The sequence below is a fragment of the Anomaloglossus baeobatrachus genome, chromosome 3, assembly GCF_048569485.1.
Source record: "Anomaloglossus baeobatrachus isolate aAnoBae1 chromosome 3, aAnoBae1.hap1, whole genome shotgun sequence".
In the NCBI taxonomy this organism is placed as follows: domain Eukaryota; kingdom Metazoa; phylum Chordata; class Amphibia; order Anura; family Aromobatidae; genus Anomaloglossus; species Anomaloglossus baeobatrachus.
The window spans coordinates 528,024,010-528,038,405 of NC_134355.1; the positions used below are offsets into that span (position 1 = coordinate 528,024,010).

Sequence of the window (14,396 nt, forward strand, 5' to 3'; positions counted from 1 at the left end):
TCCAGGAGCGTATTTTGCCTTTCTCGTTTTAGGTCAAATAGATACGGCTGTGAGGCTCCAGAAAATCCTTTGTGGGTTTGGCAAAGAATGGACATCTCCTGACAGATTTCATCCATGAGGAGACTGGGATATAAAGACTCCAGTGTCATGGTGGGAGTGTTTGTTCATTTACAGCCCCAAAGTTACGTCACTCTTCTAATACTACTTACACTGTTATTGTCCTCCTTGTTGTGATCATTATTATCAATACTGGACTGCCTCATTATATACTGGACTTTATCATTATATGCTGAAATGTCTCAGATTTCAGGAGTACTAAAAGATGAACTACTCAACATCAGAGATAAGGCTGAGTGTTATAAACTTAGCCAGACACAGGGTCTTAAGGACTAAAGAAGAATCCAGTCCTTTACCCCGGATCCAATATATATTGTACATATATATATATGAAAATGTTATGCATAAAAATATGGTAATGTTGTGTTTGTTGTTTATATCTGGGTATTGCACCCCTACTAAATTCATAAGTGTGCATATAGACACTTTAAATGTAAGTGCAGGTGAGCAGACATTTATCACTGGGAGATAATCCATATGCACATGGGTCAATAATCGTTATGGATGAGGAGATATTTGCTATTTTTACCTTAAGTCTCTATATGCACTCGTAACAAAGGTATATATTTTGTGTAATAAAGTTGTTAATGTGTCGTGTGGTGTGAATGGGGAAAATAAAATAAGGTTCTTTAGGGACAGCTACTCTCATTTAATAGTTATGCTCTACTTCAACCCTAGTAATTGGTAATGTTCATAAGGGATGGATTGAAAGTCAGTTAGTTAGACAGTGTTTTTATCTTGCAGTCAACTTAGGGTATTGCTGACATCACGCCGCACCCTAAATATTCAGACCTGCTGTGCATAAACCTATGTATCTATTCATGTATGAACCTCATCAATGGTAAGATGGCAGGGTAAGGGGTGTGTACATAAGATAGTTATGTGGGTGACATATGGTCTACGTGGGTGGAGCCCTTCTAGAGTCTGACTAGCAATAACAGACTTTGGGTAGGTGGATACTATAAGATCGGCAATGATGTCTGTTCCTCATCACGTCAGGATGGAAAGAGTGGCTGGATGAGGGAGTGTAGACAGGCCATGATTAATGGTACCCCTAAATGAGGGAGTGGCTCCACGTAGCTAGGCCCAACTACCGGTTGTGACACTCGGCAGTCCCATCACGCCAGGACACCAGGATGAAGACAGTATATTCTGTGGATGGACATGGTTACAGTACAGCAGGGAGGAGTTACCAGAATGCGTGATGTTTAGATACCGAAGTTTAATACTTCATTCCATCCTGAACTATTATCAGTTATAGGATTGAGCAGACACATATTAATCCAGCACTAAACTTCCCTCATCATAATTGTCGTGTTCTCGACAACAGGGGGAATGTAGCATGGAAGTTAATTGTGAAATAATATACAATAATATAATTTCTCGTGTCCTGGATGAGGGAAGGTAACACACAAAGTAGATCATGTGTTTGAACCCTCAGCCAGGTTGGAAGGAGTCTCCAACACCTGGCTATACACACGCCCCCCATGGCATCACAGGTTACAGACAATCATAGGGCAAAATTATCCTTGGTCACAAGCCCTATATTAAGCTGACCTCTACCCCCCCCCCCTCGCTTTCTTCCTCCCTCGATGGACACACAGAAAGAGAGCTGAGTACCCCTGAAATGGAGATAGTATATTGTTGGGTGGGCCGTAACTGTGTGAGTGCCATAGTGGATGGTATGTAACTGTCGGTTTTATAGTAAAGTATTTACTGGTGTTTTATTGTATTGTGTGTGTATATAATTTACTATATGCTGTTCGTAGTGATTACATGTGCTAGAAATATATAGTGTATTAAGTGTAGTCTTGTTAGATAATAAACTTGTTATTTTATTATTACAACAAGGTGACTGAGTATATGCTTATTTGGAATGCACCAGGTACAGTACCTTGCGAACGTATTCAGCCCCCATGAATTTTTCAACCTTTTCCCACATTTCAAACAAAGATAAATTTAATGTTATGGTGAAGAATCAACAACAAGTGGGACACAATTGTGAAGGTGAACAAAATGTATTGCTTATTTTAAACTTTTTTAAAAAATAACTGAAAATTGGGGCGTGCAATAGTATTCAGCCCCTTTAAGTTAATACTTATTATCGCCACCTTTTGCTGCGATTACGGCTGCAAGTATGTGTGGGGTATGTGTTTATCAGTTTTGCACATTGGGATACTGAAATTCTTGACCATTCTTCCTTTGCAAACAACTCGAGCTGAGTGAGGTTGGATGGAGAGTGTTTGTGAACAGCAGTTTTCAACTCTTTCCACAGATTTTCGATTGGATTCAGGTCTGGACTGTGACTTGGCCATTCGAATACCTGATATGTTTATTTGTGAACCATTCCATTGTAGATTTTGCTTTATGTTTTGGGATCATTGTCTTGTTGGAAGACAAATCTCTGTCCCAGTCTCAGGTCTTTTGCAGACTCCAAAAGATTTTCTTCAAGAATAGTCCTGTATTTGGCTCCATCCATCTTCCCATCAGTTTTAACCATCTTCCCTGTCCCTGCTGAAGAAAAGCAGGCCCAAACCATGATGCTGCCACCACCATGTTTGACAGTGGGGATGGTGTGTTCAGGGTGATGAGCTGTGTTGCTTTTACGCCAAATATATCATTTGGCATTGTGCCCAAAAAGTTTGATTTTGGTTTAATCTAACCAGAGCATCTTCTTCCACATGTTTGGTGTGTCTCCCAGGTGGCTTGTGGCAAACTTTAAACGAGACTTTTTATGGATATCTTTGATAAATGGCTTTCTTCTTGCCACTCTTCCATAAAGGCCAGATTGTGCAGTGTACAACTGATTGTTGTCCTATGGACAGACTCTCCCACCTCAGCTGTAGATCTCTGCAGTTCATCCAGAGTGATCATGGGCCTCTTGGCTGCATCTCTGATCAGTCTTCTCCTTGTTTGACATGAAATGTTTGAGGGACAGCCGGGTCTTGGTAGATTTGCAGTGGTATGATACTCCTTCCATTTCAATATGATCACTTGCACAGTGCTTCTTGGGATGTTTAAAGTTTTGGAAATCTTTTTGCAACCAAATCCAGCTTTAAACATCTCCACAACAGTATCACGGACCTGCCTGTTGTGTTCCTTGGTCTTCATGATGCTCTCTGCACTTTAAACAAAACACTGAGATTATCACAGAGCAGGTGCATTTATTTGGAGACTTGATTACACACAGGTGGCTTATATTTATCATCATCAGTCACTTAGGACAACATTGGATTATTGAGAGATCCTCAATGAACTTCTGGAGTGAGTTTGCTGCACTGAAAGCAAAGGGGCCAAATAATATTGCACGCCCCAATTTTCAGTTTTTTATTTTTTACAAAAATTTAATGTAAGCAATAAATATCATTCACATTCACAATTGTGTCCAACTTGTTGATTCTTCACCTTAAAATTACATTTTTTTATCTTTATGTTTGAAGCCTGAAATGTGTTAAAAGGTTGAAAAATTCAAGGGGGTTGAATACTTTTGCAAGGCACTGTATATAGGGTAAAGCAGAATAAGGCAATAGGAACAGAGAAATTATTACCCTTGGGAATATATACAGTTATATTTGTGATATTGGGAATAGAGCCTTTGTGATAGTAAAGAGAAGAAGGTCTTTTACATCCCTTGCACAATAATTAGGTTGTGCTTTGTTCTCCCTTTAACAGTGTATCAATGATTACTACCTGCCAGGGTTAAGTTTGGGGGCCAAGAAACTATTAGGCCCTGTGCGCACTTGACGTTTTTGCTGCTTTTTTGCAGCGTTTTTACCTCATTTTTGTGCTGAAAACGCTGTGACATTGCTTCCCCAGCAATGTCTATGGGTTTTCAGAAGTGCTGTCTGCACACAGCATTTTTTTGTAACTGCGTTTTTCTGGTGACCACAAAAACACAGCATGTTAATTATTTCTGCGCGTTTTTACCGTGGGTGCGTTTTTTTGCGTTTGTGGACAAAAACGCACAAAAAACGCCTAGTAAGCACATAGCCTTACTGTTTTTCTAGACAGTTAAGGGGCAAACATGATTAACTGTTTGCTCGTTCTACAGGATTAGATTTTAAGGTGTTAATCAAATGTGGGTCAGATATTTGTCATTGATTCTTCACTTCTTACTTTTTGAGGGTATACAAGGACTGCATTCTGAGCGGATTTCATATTATGTTCTCACGGGACTTCCTGCACAAATGGTTAGTCTTACATAACCCCTCCGTAGATTGGCAAACTTAGGAGATAATGAAAAGGAGTATATATTGTAAAGACCACTGTTTGGGTACCTGTATTTCAGCGGTTGCCACTAGCCTTCCTGGTCCTCTCTTTGATGTTTGTCATGTATTCTCAGAGAAATTAAGTCAGGAGTTGCCGCCCTGTAGACCTTACGATTGCACCATATCGGGTAACCATCGCGACGAGGGAGAAACTTCCTCTGTCAGACGCTACTCAAAGGCAGCGCGCTAGCCAATCGGAGGCAAGCGGCTCCTGCCTTTGACGTCAATGCTCTGTCAGCGGAAGTTCCGGCATCGGTCGCGATGGTTACCGGATACACATCTTTTACCGGCGAACTGCAAGTCCCAGGAGGCCAGCGATGGAACGGAAGTAAGGTGAGCATAATATGTGTGTGTGTGCGTTCGTGTATGTTTATGTGTGTTTGTGTTTACCTGCCATTGTTTTCAATGGTGTTCGAAGGTGTTCGAAAGTGTTCGACGAACCGAACTCTACCACTAGGGTGGTGGCTCATCTCTAGTAGCTATCCATCCTGTTAATGTAATTACTGACCACAAGAATCTTCTCTACATGGAGTCTGCAAATCGTCTCACATAGACAAAAACGACGGTCATTGTTTTTCAATAGGTCTAATTTCTTTGTAACTTATCACCCTAGTTCTAAAAACATTAAGGCCGATGCTTTGTCCAGGAGTTTTCCAGTGGAGGGGAAGGAACTCTGTTATGAACATGTCCCCATTCTTCAGAAGGCAATGGTGGTGTCATCGCTTATTACTGGTTTTAGATCTGAGATTGCAGAAGCTCAATGTGATGTGCCGTCTGGGGTTCCGGAGAACAGGTCGTTTGTTCCTCTGAGTCTTCGTCTTAAGGACTTGGTGGAAATCAGGATTCTGTTCCTGCTGGTCACCCTTGGATTAAAGGATCTCTTGATTTCATATTGTGTTGGTTTTAGTGGCCCAAAATCCAGAGGGCTATGGTAACCTGTGTGTGCCACCTGTGCATGCTCTAAGACATCTCCCTCTTCCTCCAGGATGTTAATAGCATTTGAGTGTTCCAAATCAATCTTGGTCACACACTTGAATGGATTTTATAACGGATTTACCTTACTCTGCTGGTAATATGTTCATTTTGGTGATTGTGGATAGGTTTTCTAAAATAACAAATTTTATCGCCTTACCATGCTTACCTAATCCCAAGACTTTAGCTCAGGTCTTTGTGTGAATGTTAAACTCCACGGAGTTCCCGCTAATATAGTCTCGGATAGAGGAACTCAATTTATTGCCAAATTTTGGAGAGCTTTTTGCTCTCGCTTAGTAATTAAGTTATCTCCTTCTTTGACACCCCCAGTCTAATGGGCAAACAACGTGTAAAGGCCGTGTCACACACAGAGATAAATCTGTGGCAGATCTGTGGTTGCAGTGAAATTGTGGACAATCAGTGCCAGGTTTCTGGCTGTGCACAAATGGATCAATATGTCCATGATTTCACTGCAACCACAGATCTGCCAAAGATTTATCTCTGTGTGTGACGGGGCCTTAAATCAGAATTTAGAGCAGTACTTATGTTGTTTTGTATCTGATAATCAGCAAGAGTGCTCCTCTTTACTTCTTCTCCCTGAATTTGCCATTATGTCATGAATCTTCGGGGGTATAACCTTTTCTTTGTGTTTATGATTGCTAGCCCCAGTTCTGTACATTTTAGGAGGAACACTTGTCAGAGTCACCTGGGGAGGTTCTATGTGTCTTATCATTATCGTCTATGTGGGAAGAAGGGAATTTTGTTTACTTACCGTAAATTCCTTTTCTTCTAGCTCCAATTGGGAGACCCAGACAATTGGGTGTATAGCTATTGCCTCTGGAGGCCACACAAAGTATTACACTTAAAAGTGTAAGGCCCCTCCCCTTCTGGCTATACACCCCCAGTGGGATCACTGGCTCACCAGTTTTAGTGCCAAAGCAAGAAGGAGGAAAGCCAATAACTGGTTTAAAGACCAATTCAATCCGAGGAAACATCGGAGAACTGAACCATACCACATGAACAACATGTGTACCCGAAAAAACAGAAAAACCCCGAGAAAACAGGGCGGGTGCTGGGTCTCCCAATTGGAGCTAGAAGAAAAGGAATTTACGGTAAGTAAACAAAATTCCCTTCTTCTTTGTCGCTCCATTGGGAGACCCAGACAATTGGGATGTCCAAAAGCAATCCCTGGGTGGGTAAAAGAATATCTCATGATAGGGCCGTCAAACGGCCCTCTCCTACAGGTGGCCAACCGCCGCCTGAATGACTTATCTACCTAGGCTGGCGTCTGCCGAAGCGTAGGTATGCATCTGATAATGCTTGGTAAAAGTAAGTAGACTCGACCAGGTGGGTGCCTGACACACCTGCTGAGCCGTAGCCTGGTGCCGTAATGCCCAGGATGCACCCACGGCTCTGGTAGAATGGGCCTTCGGCCTTGAGAGAACCAGAAGCCCAGTAGAACTGTAGGTTTCAAGAATTGGTTCCTCGAGCCCCCGAGCAAGGGTGGATCTGGAAGCTTGCGACTGTTTACGCCGACCAGCGACAAGGACAAAGAGTGCATCCGGGTGGCGCAGGAGCGCCATGCGGGAAGTAGAACCTGAGTGCTCTCACCAGAACCAACAGATGCAAATCTTTCTGAAATTGATGGACTGGACGAGGACACAAAGAAGGTGAGGTGATATCCTGATTGATATGAAAATGGGATACCACCTTAGGGAGAAATTCCGGAACCGGACGCAGAACTACCCTGTCCTGGTGAAGGACCAGGAAGGGAGTTTGTATGAGAGCGTTGCTAGCTCGGAAACTCTCCTAAGAGACGAGACCGTTACTAGAAGGCCACTTCCCGTGAAAAACGGGAAGGGAGACATCCTTCAAAGGCTCGAAAGGCGGCATCTGGAGAGCAATTAGAACCTTGTTCAGATCTCAGGGCTCTAACGGCCGCTTGTACGGAGTGCTGAGAAGACAAACTCCCCGTAGGAACGTGCGTACCTGAGGAAGTCGTCGTTTCTGAAAAAATACAGATAGCGCTGAGACTTGTCCCTAAAGGGAACTGAGCGACAACCCATTTTCCTACCTAGATTGCAGGAAGGAAGGAAACATAGACGATGCAACCGGCCAGGGAGAAACACCCTGCGCCGAGCACCGAGATAAGAACATCTTCCACGTCCTGTGGTCAATCTTGGCGGACGTTGGTATGCTAGCCTGTCTCATGGTGGCAACCACGTCCTGAGGTAATCCTGACGACACTAGGTTCCAGGACTCAATGCCACACCATCCGGTTGAGGGCCGTAGAATTCAAATGGAAGAATGGCCCTTGAGACAGCCAGTCTGATTGGTCTGGTAGTGCCCCCGGTTAGCCTACCGTGAGGCACCACAGAACCGAGTACCACAACATCCTCGGCCAGTTTGTAGCGACGAGGATGGCGCGGCCGCAGTCGGTGTTGATCTAGCGCAGTACTCTGGGCAACAATGCCAGAGGTGGCACCTAAGGTAGCTGGAACTGCGACCAATGCTGAACTAAGGCGTTTGCCGCCAGAGCTCGATGATTGTGAAACCGTGCCATGAAGCTGGCACATTGTTGTTGTGCCGTGACGCCATTAGATCGACGTCCGGCCTCTGTCAGCGGCGCCAGATCTCCTGAAACCCGTCCGGGTGAGGAGACCATACTCTTTCGGCCACACCTCAGCGACTTAGGAAGTCAGCTTCCTAGTTTCCACACTTGGGATGTGAATTGTGGATATGGTGGATGCCGTGTCTTCCACCCACATCAGAACCTGCCGGACTTCCTGGAAGGCTTGCCGGTTGCGCGTTCTTCCTTGGTGGTTGATGTATGCCACCGCTGTGGAGCTGTCCGACTGAAGTCGGATATGCTTGCTTTCCAGCCGCTGTTGGAAGGATTGTAGGGCAAGATACACTGCTCTGTGTTCAAGAACATTGATCTGAAGAGTGGACTCTTGCTGAGTCCACGTACCCTGAGCGCTGTAGTGGAGAAAAACTGCTCCCCACCCTGATAGACTCGCGTCTGTCGTAACTATCGCCCAGGACGGGGATAGGAAGGACCTTCTTTTTGACCAAGAGGTGAAAGAAGCCACCACCGTAGAGATTCCTTGGCCGCCTGAGAAAGAACGACGACTCTGTTGAGGGACGTCGACTCCTCGTCCCATTGGCGGAGAATGTCCCATTGTAGTGGACGCAGTAAAACTGCGCGAAAGGAACTGCCTCCATTGCTACCATCTTACGTAGGAAGTGCATGAGGCGTCTCAATGTGTGCGACTGGTTCTTAAAGAAGAGCTTGCAGCCCGTAGTGAATGCTGTTTGTCTAGCGGCAGCTTCACTATCGCTGAGAGAGTAAGAAACTCTATGCCTAGATATGTTATCGATAGGGTCGGGGTCGGATCTGACTTTAAAAAAGTTGATGATCCACCCAAAACTCTAGAGAGTCTCCAGCGCAACGTTCGGGCAGTGTTGGCATGTTTCCTAAGAGAGTGCCTTGACAAGTAGATCGTCTAAATACGGGACCACAGAGTGACCCTGAGAGTGCAGGACTGTGACTACTGCTGCCCTGACCTTGGCGAAGACCAGTTGGACTGTCGCTAGCCGGAAGGTAGAGCTACGAACAGAGGGTGTTCGTCTCCTATAACGAAGCGTAGAAACGCTAGTGCTCTGGATCAATCGGCACGTGTGGATAAGCATCCTTGATGCCTAATAATGCTAGGAAATATCCTTGGGACCTTGAGGCGATGACATGGCGGAGGGATTCCATCCGGAACCGCCTGGTGTCCACGAGCTTGCTGAGCATTTTTAGATCCAGAACGGGACGGAACGGCCCGTTGTTATAGGTACCGCAAAGAATTTGGGGTAAAAACCGTGACCTTGTTCCTGAAGAGGAACGGGGGTCATCACTCTTTCTGCCTATAGAGTGCACCCTGTTTGCAGAGAGCAGCGGCCCGGCCGGGAGGTGGAGAAATTCTGAAGAATCGAGTTGGAGGACGAGAAGTGAGCTCTATCCTGTACCCGTGAGACAGAATGTCTCACACTCAATGGTCATTGACCTATGGCAGCTAAATATCGCCAAGGCGGGAGAGCCTGCTACCGACCGAGGCCGCAAGTCATGAGGAAGCCGCCTTGGAAGCGGGTTTTCAGACTGTCGCTTTTTTGGGCGAGACTGAGCCCGCTAAGAATCTTAGCTCCTCTGATCCTTTTGAGTCCACATTGGACGAGGAAAAATGGGACCTGCCCGAGCCTCGAAAAGGCCGAAAACCCCGACTGCCTCTTGCTCTGTTGGGGTTTGTTGTGTCCGGGCTGAGGAAAGGATGAATCCTTACCCCTGGACTGTTTGATGGTTACATCCAACGCTCACCAAACAGTCGGTCAGCAGAAAAAGGCAACTGGTTAGGCAACCTTTTTTGGAAGCAGAATCTGCCTTCCATTCACTTAACGAGCAGACCAGGCTCTGCTTAAAAACACGGAGTAGCGGAGGCTACCGCCGCACGGTTCGCAGAGTCCAGGACAACCTGAATCGCGTAAGAAACAAATGCAGACATTTGAGAGGTTAAGGATGCCACCTGCGGCACAGATGTACGTGTAACCGTGTCAATCTGTGTAAGACAAGCTGAAATAGCTTGGAGTGCCCCAAGGGAGAGAATGCCGGAGCCAACGGTGCGCCGACAGCCTCATAGATGGCTTTCGACCAGAGATCCATCTGTCTGTCAGTGGCATCTTTGAGTTTGCAGTTCCATCTCCCACTGCAACTATGGATCTAGCTACAAGCCTGGAGATTGGAGGATGCCGCTCGGGACATTGGGTCCAGTCCTTGACCAAGTCAGGGGACAGGGATAACGTGTATCCTAAGCCGTTTGGAGAAGCGCATATCTGGATAAGCGTGGTGTTCCTGGACTGCCTCTCTGAAGGCAGAGTGGTCCAGAAAAATACGTGAAGCTGACTCCTCCACTGGAGGAGCTGTGAGAAATAACCCACATTCTATAGATGGACGCTATAAGATTATTTACTATGGCGTCACAATCAGGTGTATCCAGATTGAGAGCGGTCTCAGGATCAGAATCCTGAGCCGCTACTTCCGCCTCATTACACAGCGAGTCCTTCTGTTAGGACCCTGATGAAACCGAGGCCGCTCATAGCGAGCCCACTTAGGCTGTCTGGGACTGACGTCCGTGCAGAGCCGTGACTCTGGGATGCGTGTGACATTCCCGGAGCTGTTAGTTATTCACACTGAGGGGGGCCATGGATCAATGATTCAACAGTGCCCATATTGTGAGAGACATGTCCGGACTGCTAGGCTTCTAGTATCATAGCCATAGTCTCAGAAAAACTGTCAGTAAATACTGCAGACACCGTCCTCATCCCCTGGCCATTAGTGCATACAATGGGAGCCTATGTACCTGCCGGCCGTATAGCCGTACATGCTGTACCAGCTGTATAGAAAAACATGTGGTTCTGCACCTTTGTTTTACACAGAGAATATGCTGATAACTCCTCCGCATAATCCAGGAGGGTATATACAACGTGCGACCAAACAGTGCAATGTATATAGTACAAGCATATCTATAAGTGCACTTCTGCACTAGTGGGGTTAGCACCACAGGTGCTGCTTAACGCCTGTTACAGCGATTGTGTGACTATCAGAATGCCAGGGTCTTCCACACTTGTCTCTGTATCGTACAGAAACTGACACTAATGGCTGCCGGTGTCCTTGTAGAGAAGGAAGCCGTGGGCGTGCCTGAGAAAGTGCGGGAATCCGGATTCACAGTGCACACAGTGAGAGGGGTGGAGTATGCAAAACATACTCCAGCTCTCAGCTCTGCTCTATGCAGCGTCACGCCCCTACCCTGACTGTCAGGGCTGTGGGCGGTAACGAAGGGAGACTAGGCCCAGAAGCCGGGGACTCGAGTTAACAGCGCGGCCGCCGTAAAAGCGCGGGCCGCGCTGAAGTCCCCGGCGCACCACAAGTGCCAGCCGCGCCGCAGTTCCAGCGGCCGGCGCGACCGAATCATAGAAGTGGCCAGCGTCCCGCCCCTCTCCTGACTGGCAGGTCTGGGGGCGGGAACGAACGGAAGCAGGCCGCAAAAGCCGGGGACTCTAGTTATCAGCGCGGCCGCCGTAAAAGCGCGGGCCGCGCTGAAGTCCCCGGCGCACCACAAGTGCCAGCCGCGCCGCTGCCAGCGGCCGGCGCGACCGATTCCTGGAAGTGGCCAGCGTCCCGCCCCTCTCCTGACTGGCAGGTCTGGGGGCGGGAACGAACGGAAGCAGGCCGCAAGAGCCGGGGACTCTAGTTATCAGCGCGGCCGCCGTAAAAGCGCAGGCCGCGCTGAAGTCCCCGGCGCACTACAAGTGCCAGCCGCGCCGCAGTCCCAGCGGCCGGCGCGACCAATTCCCATAAGTGAGCCTGCTTCAGCAAAGCTGAATGAGGCCATGGCACAGGCGCCGCAGCGCTGATGTCCCCCGGCGCACTACAACACCCAGCATGCTGCGGTGTGAGCGCCAAATGCACGGGGACACAGAGTACCTTGAGGAAGCAGGGCCATGTCCCTGATGTACTCCGCTCCATCCAGCATCTTCTCCAGGGGCTGTAGATGGAGCACGGTCTCAGTGCCTGGAGACCGGTAAATCCCACTTCACCCAGAGCCCTGTAAAAAGGGATGGGGAAGGAATCAGCATGTGGGCTCCTGCCGCCGTACCCGCAATGGGTACCTCAACCTTACAAACACCTCCGACATACAGTGGGGTGAGAAGGGAGCATGCTGGGGACACTATATGTGTCCTCTTTTCTTCCATCCGACATAGTCAGCAGCTGCTGCTGACTAAAAAGTGGAGCTATGCGTGGATGTGTTGCCTCCTTCGCACAAAGCACAAAACTGGTGAGCCAGTGATCCCACTGGGGGTGTATAGCCAGAAGGGGAGGGGCCTTACACTTTTAAGTGTAATACTTTGTGTGGCCTCCAGAGGCAATAGCTATACACCCAATTGTCTGGGTCTCCCAATGGAGCGACAAAGAAAAAGGTTAGCAAAATTGGCGTGGCAGAGGTTCTAAGTATAAATGCAAGTTATAAGTGCAGCTGACTGTAGAGGTGTGCCTGGTCCGGACCGGTATGGGTGATCTAGTATGGTTAGCTACCAAAAACATTAAGCTTAAAATAACTTAATTGAAGACCCCGGTTTATTGGTCCATACAAAATTACAGTGGGCATTAATCCTGGTATTTTCCGTATGGCATTACCTGCATCTTTTAAAATGCAAAATGTATTTCACAGGTCTCTGTTAAAAAAAAAAAAAAAAAAGTAGTATGTGGCATTTGCCCTCCTGCTCACATACGAAGGGGTGTTCTACTCCATCCGCTCTTTGGAGGAAGGCAAAAAAAACTATTTGAAGCAGGTCTCTCTCCAACCGATACTGTCTCCTTGCATCAGAGTCCACCACGACCTGCCCGTGAATGCCAAGGGGCCCGTCGAAAGCGAAAACCAAAAACTACCACCCTGGAAGCAAAATCACAATCTGCTACCTGAGCTCCAGATACCTTCCCTCTCGGTAAAGAATATGTTCATACTATATTTGTTGATACCAGTCTGAATTTAATAACCATTTGAAGTTACTCTTGTAAGAACTTATGTTATATGCTGCGGACCTCATCCTTCGTAATTATACGTTGCCCAGTGGTTGTGATGCTTGTGTGTGTTCCTTCTAATTTGGACCACTGCACCACAAATATTGTTGGGCTTCTTGCCCATTCTCTTATGCTATTCATTGCTCTTTTTTTTCATTCTCCTTTCTGCCTTTTTCTTTTCTTCTTACACTCTCCTCTTCCCAGGTTCCCATTACCCCACTCTCAAGCCAGCCTTGGCAGCAATCCCGGGGTCTTCCCTCAATCAGGTCTGTAATACCTTCACCACACAACAATCCACGATACCGCCAACCATTACAGAAACCCAGCACGTATTAGATTACTCTAATACCCGCCATATGTAAAATCCTATCCCACAATGTTTGGGGATTTAACTCCCCCACTAAATCGCAGGACAGCATTCCTGGTTTATTCAATAATTGCTCCGGACATCATATCTCTACAAGAGACATTTCTCTACCACCTCTAGCCCTAAATTTTTCTACCCCATGTATATGAGATTTTTTCTTAGCATCCCATTGCCAAAAGATAAGGAGAGTCATTACCTTGATTAAAAACTCTCTACTTCTTCAAGCCTCTGACACATACTCATATCCAGATGTGAATTTTGTTATCATTTGTGGAACGCTCTATGGTCTAGATTTCTGCCTGGCCAACAGTTACCTCTCGGCTACCCGCCAAATAGCCACAGTCAATCGAATCTTTAATAAACTACTACAGTTTAACTATAGGTGTCGTATATGGTGTGGAAACTTTAACCTGACTTTGGACCCCACACTGGATAGTACCACCAATAGAAGAACAGACCTTTCTAAGTCTGAAAGGAAGACCCTGAGCTCTCTCTTGGCCACCCACCGCTTAGTGGATACCTAGAGAGAGCTCAATGGCTCCACAAAAAGTTATACCTACCTTTCTCCGACACATAGGACATACTCCAGAATAGATCTCATTCTAACAGACTCTTCAAAATTACCTGCAGCCATCTACACTCAGCCTGGTCAGATCATGATGTGGTCCTAACCATGTTCAAACTCAGGGGCCCTATTACGAGGTTGTTTAGATGTAGGCTGAACAAATCCCTGTTAACAGACCCTATGATTTGTAAAACAATCAGAAAAGATATAGGAGATTATCTATATATATAATTGCCTTATTCTGTCTGTCTGTCTGTCTGTCTGTCTGTCTGTCATGCTCCAAAATTGTGTCCTTACGGTGACACAAAGCTGGTTGGCCGCTGGGCTCGCCATGGCCCCGCCCCCCCACACCGATTGGCCGCTCGCCCAGGCTGCGCCCCCACACGGATTGGCCAGCCGCTCGCCCAGGCTCCGCCCCCCCCACAGATTGGCCTCTCGCCCCGGCACCCTGCAGGCATTGGCAATTCGGCCACGCCACGCCCCGCCCCC

The 14,396-nt window shown here is 47.0% G+C and overlaps 1 long non-coding RNA gene across 2 annotated transcripts in view; it reads left to right on the forward strand.

Annotated features, from left to right (window-relative positions):
* The window catches only part of LOC142296782 (uncharacterized), a 108,290-nt gene that overhangs the window by 18,731 nt on the left and 75,163 nt on the right, over positions 1-14,396 (forward strand). The window contains exon 5 of one of the 2 annotated variants that reach the window (XR_012751695.1): positions 33-1,895. The exons of the other annotated variant lie outside the window; for it this stretch is intronic. This is a non-coding gene — a long non-coding RNA (uncharacterized LOC142296782). Of the gene's footprint in view, positions 1-32; positions 1,896-14,396 lie in introns of those variants that run through there. 2 annotated transcript variants of the gene reach the window in all.